Source organism: Lepus europaeus, chromosome 5 (assembly GCF_033115175.1).
Source record: "Lepus europaeus isolate LE1 chromosome 5, mLepTim1.pri, whole genome shotgun sequence".
NCBI classification, from domain to species: Eukaryota; Metazoa; Chordata; class Mammalia; order Lagomorpha; family Leporidae; genus Lepus; species Lepus europaeus.
The window spans coordinates 78,481,313-78,487,755 of NC_084831.1; positions in this window are offsets into that span (position 1 = coordinate 78,481,313).

The following is a 6,443-nucleotide window of genomic DNA, read 5'->3' on the forward strand; positions in this document are numbered from 1 at the left end:
ACCCTTCGCGATCCCCCCCCCCCTCCCCGCGCCGGTTCACCTAAGCAGCCCGCACTGACCCCCTCCGAGCTCTTCGCTTTGCACAGGAGCCGCCGCTGCTCCGTGCCAGGGCGTGGGCTCCGGGCTTCAGAGCCGCCCCGGGGGCCAACCCTGCCTGGCGGTCTTGGGGCTGCAGCTCATTCTGGGACAGACGAACCCGGCCCCCCGTGGGCACTCAAGCGGGCATGCAGCCGCCCACCTGGACTTTCGCGTACCACATGGAAACACGAAACCTAAGACATTTCAGGCCTGGACCTTGGACCCTCCCTGGGCTTTCTAGCTTCACATGAGTTCTGAGAATGGAGTGGACTGTCGACTGGACTCTTCCGTAGACAGGGTGCCAGGGTGGAGGGAGCCCTGCCAGGCTCCTAGGGGGAGAAAATGTGAGAAGTAAATGCCTGAGTAGCCTTTGACCTGGAACCTTTTTCTTCATTATTTCTTTTTAAAGATCCAACTTTAGTGTACCCCTTAACGGGAATGGATCGGGAACTTTGGTTAATTTCAATTAGTCATTTTGGATTTATTTTAATTTTTAAATATTTATTATTTTTGGCCGTGGATAAGTTTATAAAGATCGCTGAATCCCCCAACAGGGTATTAAGAATTGTCAAACCTCCTACAAAATCTTTTTTTCAAATCCTAAACCAGTTTGCATGGACAGTTTATAATGAGAAATGCCTTGCAGTAGAGTTCAAAAATTTTGGGCTGAATCCCAAGTGCTATGAATAAGGTAAGATACCCAAAGGATATAATTGGCACAGCCAGGTCTCAAGTGTAATGTGGGAATTGGTTTAATCTCTAATGCCCATGTGCCTCCACAGAATTTAACACCATCTCCTTCCTGTAGCATTGGAGTTACTGTGATGGGCTTGGTTTTTCAGTTAAAATCCCAAGTTTAGAGAGATTCAGGCATAAATGACAACCTTCACTTAATCCTAGTTTAGCTGAATTGTGTAGACCCTTCCTTCCTTCCTCCTCCTTTCTGCCCTTTCTTTCTTTTTCTTTTTTTTTAATGATTGATTTTTATTTATTTGAAAGTGGAATTACAGAGAGAGAGAGAGAGAGACTATCTTACACCCACTGGTTCACTCCCCGAGAGAGAGAGAGAGAGAGAGAGAGAGAGAGAGAGACTATCTTACACCCACTGGTTCACTCCCCAAGTGGCAGAAGCCAGGAGCTTCTTCTAGGTCTCCCACATGGTTGCAGGGGCACTTGGGAAATGTGCTGCTGCTTTCCCAGGCACAGAAGCAGGGAGCTGGATTGGAAGTAGAACAGTGGACCTGAACCAGAGCCTATATGGAATGCTAGTGTTGCAGGCAGCAGCTCAACCTGCTGTGCCACAATGCTGGCCCCTGTCTTTATCTCTTGGGGAAGACCTAAATTGATGAAAAGATCACCTATGTTCATAAATTACAGGACAGTATTTTTAGATGTTACTCCTCATGGAGTTCATTTATACACTCAACCCAATGTCAATGAAAATTGCAGCAAAGTATTTTTTAGACCAAGATTTTTCTAAAATTCAGAGAAATGCAATGAACCTAGAGTAACCAAAGCAATTTTTTTAAAAGAAGGACAAATTAGAAGGTTTACCTGACATGATTTCAAGACTTATCAAAAAGCTATATAAGCAAAACAATTTGGTATTGAGGAAAAACAGTGTATAGAGTATATATGAATGTGGACAATGGAGCAGAACGGAGTTCACAAAGAGGCTAATGTGTATATAGTCAATTGATTGTGACAAAGATGTCAAGGGAGAAAGCAAACCTTGACAATCAATGTAGTGGTGGTACTAGATCAAAAGAATACATGGATATCAAGTCAAAACAAACAAAGACAGGAAGCTCATATTCAGAGCCAAAAGTTTAGGTAAACATTTATGGAAAGCAAGACAACCACACATAAATGAGACGTAGTTAAGATCTAATCTGTCAGTCTTGCTTTCAGCTTTTGCCATGCTATTAACTGTGCCTTTTTGGACATGCTAATGGTTCATTTTTGCAAATAGAATGAACATTTATCAGTATGACATACATTGTGCTGATCTTATGAATGGTACTTCAGGAAAAGAGTGTTGAGAGCAAAACAAGTCCCCAAATTAGAATTTCAACATACAATTCTATGTGATGCTGTTGCTCTTGCTGTTGCTAGGAGATCCAAATGTTACATTATTTGACATTACTGAGTCATGTTTGCTGCAGTTTCCAGTCTTGGAATACAGTTATGAACCACATAAAGACATTTCGATCATCAATGGACTGCAGATCCAACCATGGTCCCATAACACTACACTAGAGCTGAAAATGCCTATTGCCTAGTGTTTCCATATCCATCTTAACAATGCAGAAGAACCCATTACTCATACATTTGAGGCGATGCTGGTGTAAACAAACCTACTATATAGCAGAGTATAAAAGTGCAACACACACAATTATGTACAGTGTGTGATGCTTGACAATAACAACTGTTACTGGATGAAACATTCACTATGCTCTACTTTTTATTGTTATCTTAAAGTGTACTTCTTCCACTTGTCTATTAAAAAGTTAGCTGTACAATAGCCCAAAGCAGGTCCTACTGGAGGTGTTCTAGAGGGGTCATTGTTATCATAGAGGATGACATAGGGGATAACCAAAAACCGTACAGTGGGACAAGATAAGGAGGTGGAAGGTAGTGACATTGATGATCTGTACCCTGTGTAGGCCTAATGTGTGCTTGTGTCTTAGTTAACAAAATATAAATTTAAAAAATAGAAAAAAGATTATAGAATCGGGATGTAAAGAAAAACAATATGTTTGCACTGTAGCAAATGTGTTTGTGTTTGTAGCTGAGTGTTAAAAGAGTCAAAAAGGTTTTTTTTAAAGATTTTTTAAAATTTATTTTAAGAAAGTAACATATACAGACAGTGAGAGGGAGAGACAAAGAGAGAAAGGTCTTCCTTCTGTTGATTCACTCCCCAGATGGCCGCAACGGCCGGAGTTGTGCCAATCTGAAGCCAGGAGCCAGACACTTCTTCCAGGTCTCCCACATGGATGCAGGGGCCCAAGGATTTGGGCCATTTTCCACTGCTTTCCTAGGCCACAGCAGAGAGCTGGATCAGAAGAAGAGCAGCTGGGACTAGAACCAGCGCCCATATGGGATGTCTGCACCAAGGTGGAGAATTAACCTACTGCACCACAGCGCCGGCCCCTCAAAGAGTTTTAAGAGGACTACACTGTGGCATTGCAGGTAAAGCCGCTGCCAGCGGTGCCAGCATCCCAAATGGGTGCTAGTTTGAGTCCCGGCTGCCCCCACTTCTGATCCAGCTCCCTGTTAGTGCACCTGGGAAAGCAGTAGAAGATGGCCCAAGTACTTGGGCACCTGCACCCATGTGGGAGACCCAGAGGAAGCTCCTGGCTCCCGGCTTCTGATCAGCCTTGCTCTGGCCATTGTAGCCATATGGGGAGTGAACCAGCAGACTGAAGATCTTTCTCTCTGTCTCTCTCTCTCTCTCTCTCACTCTACCTTTCAAATAAATAAATAAATCTTAAAAAAGAAAGAAAGCAACATAGCACCTGATTGTATAACTATAAAATTTTTTAAAAGTTTTAAAAATCTTTTTTAAAATTTATCAAGCAACAAAGTGGAGCCACTGTTGGGGCACAGTGGGTTAAGCTGCTGCTTGCAATGCCAGCATCCCATTTCAGAGTGTCGCTTCAAAGTCCTAGCTACTCCACTTCTGAACAAACTCCAGGCTAATGTGCCTGGGAAAGTAGTGGAAGGTGGCCCAAGTGCTTGGGTTCCTGCCAACCAGGTGGGAGGCCCAGATGGAGTTTTTTTGTTTTTTTTTTTTGTTTGTTTGTTTGTTTTTTTTTTTTTTTGGTTCATATCCTGGCTGTTTCGCTTTGTATCCCGCTCTCTGCTGTGGCCTGGGAGAGCAGTGGAGGATGGCCCAAGTCCTTGGGCCCTGCACCCTTGTGGGAGACCTGGAAGAAGCTCCTGGCTCCTGGCTTTGGATCGGCTCAGCTCCAGCCATTGCAGCCATCTGGGGAGTGAACCAGCAGATGCAGGACACCTGTCTCTCTCTCTCTCTCTCTGCCTCTCCTTCTCTCTCTTTTAAAAAAAGATTTATTTATTTATTTATTTATTTATTTATTTATTTTTTGCAAGCCAGAGTTACATAGAGGCAGATGCAGAGGCAGAGAGAGAGGTCTTCCATCTGCTGGTTCACTCCCCAGATGGCCACAATGGCCAGAACTGCACTGATCTGAAGCCAGGAGCCAGGAGTTTCTTCCAGGTCTCCCATGAGGGTGCAGGGCCCAAGTACTTGGGCCATCTTTCACTGCTTTCCCAGGCCATAGCAGAGAGCTGGATCAGAAGTGAAGCAGCTGGTCTCAAACTGGCACCCATATGGGATGCCAGCACTGCAGGTGGCAGTTTTATTCACTACACCACAGCACCAGCCTACAGATGGAGTTTTAGGCTCCTGGCTTCATCTTGGCTCAGCCCCAGCCATCGTGGCCATTTGGGGATTGAACCAGCATATGGAAGATTCTCTCTCTCTCTTTCTCTCTTTCTCTCTCTTTCCCTCCCTCCTTCTCTCTCTCTCTTCCTCCCTTTCCCTCTCTCTCCCTTCCTCCTTCCCTCCCTCTCTGCTCTTGCAGAACTTATATGTTAGTGGACAAAGACAGGTAATGAATATAATGAAGGTAGCCAGTGTGTTAGAAGGTGATACACACTCTGAGTAAAAGAGCAGAGAAAAGAGCATGAGCGGTATTGAGAAGTTGCCATGTTAAAGTGGTGGAGGGTAGGCCTCGCTGAGAAGTCAGCATTCACAAAAGCTTGAAAGATGTCCAGTGTAAGTGTTCAAGGCAGGAGGAACATCCAGTGCTGAACAGGAGCTGCCTGCCTAGGGTTCTGGAACAACCACTAGGAGGCCAGTGTGTCTGCAAAGGTGTGAGCCTTGGGAGCCATGGTAGGAAAGAGGCTGCTCTCAGGAGCCAGCTCATGCTGGCCTGTACCCTTTGTGAGGACTCTGACTTTGACATGCATTGAGGTGGCAGTCGTTTGGAGGGGTTTGAGCAGAGGACCAACTCCTTGTGGCCTATAGCTGAAAAGTGCATCCCCCTCTGTTGCCGTTGATTTCTCCACAATGTTGCAGTGGGTTCGTTTCTGAGAAGAGCAGCGTGGTGGGGGCAAGAGGCGCGGAGTCAACACACAGACCCCGGGGAGTCGGGTGAGAGCAGGCTTGTGGCGAGCAGCCCACAGACTCGTTTATTACAGTTGGTACAACAGCTTATATAGCCAAGACCAGCCAATCTGGTCAAGGGGAGGTCTATACCCCAACCAATCACAGCCTGTTGCCAGGCAGTTTCCACAGCCATCCAATCACAACCTGTCGCCAGGCAGTTTCCAGAGCCATCCAATCACAGCCTGTCGCCAGGCAGTTTCCAGAGCCAGGTGGGTTTCAAAGCCATTCCTGACTAACTGACGCTCGCTTGCCAGTGGCCACCTTCGCATGGCCTTCTCATTCCACTACACCCCTCTGGCTGCAGTGTTGAAAACATAGCATGAAGAGATGCAAGGATGACTGAAGGTTTGCCAGACATCCAAGGAGACAAACTTGCCACCAGCTGAGATGAAAAAGAAAGCAACATGAGCAGTTGGGGGTGGGGGGGTGGGTCAGGATGTGTATTTGAGATCTCTATAAAGTGCTTTTGGAATATCTGATAAAGGGCCAGTTGGCCTGATTTTTTCATGTCTGTCATGGACTTAATATTTCTGGAAGATACTGTATAAATAAATTGCTAGGAACACAGAATAAAGAAATACAAACCTTAGTTTTGTTCAGTCATAAAGTTATTCTGTCACAGTGAATAGAGTTTTTAAATATTTTCAATTTCTGTACTTCTTTTGTTGCAAATGAGTAACAAATATTTCGTAGGCGAGTGAACTAATAACAAACATTTCCTGACAGACACTCATCCAAGATTTTTATAACTGTGTATTAGTCATCCAAGTGGAAACATCTAGTAAACTACTGGTTATTTAAATCCACATTTAACTGTCATCAATGGACACTAGCAATGTCTACACATAAATTTTGAACAGAATTTAGTACTAATTCTGATTCAACAAACTATTCCTCAAATACAAATCTCATTAGAGGCACTATGCTGGCTTTTGTTATAGCGATGCTATGGTGAAGGGATAGCTTAAAACCTGTGGACATTCTTAACAGGCTCATAATTTGGCATTCCTTCATGCTAATACTCTTTAAATTTTTTCTTATGTTAACTAACACGTATACTCTGTATCTGCATTGGAAACAACTTCTTAAACACAGTTTTCCAAACTAGACAAGTTTGGGGAACATACTGAACTTCTCAAAATTTAGGTATTAAAGCTGGCTCAACTCAGGG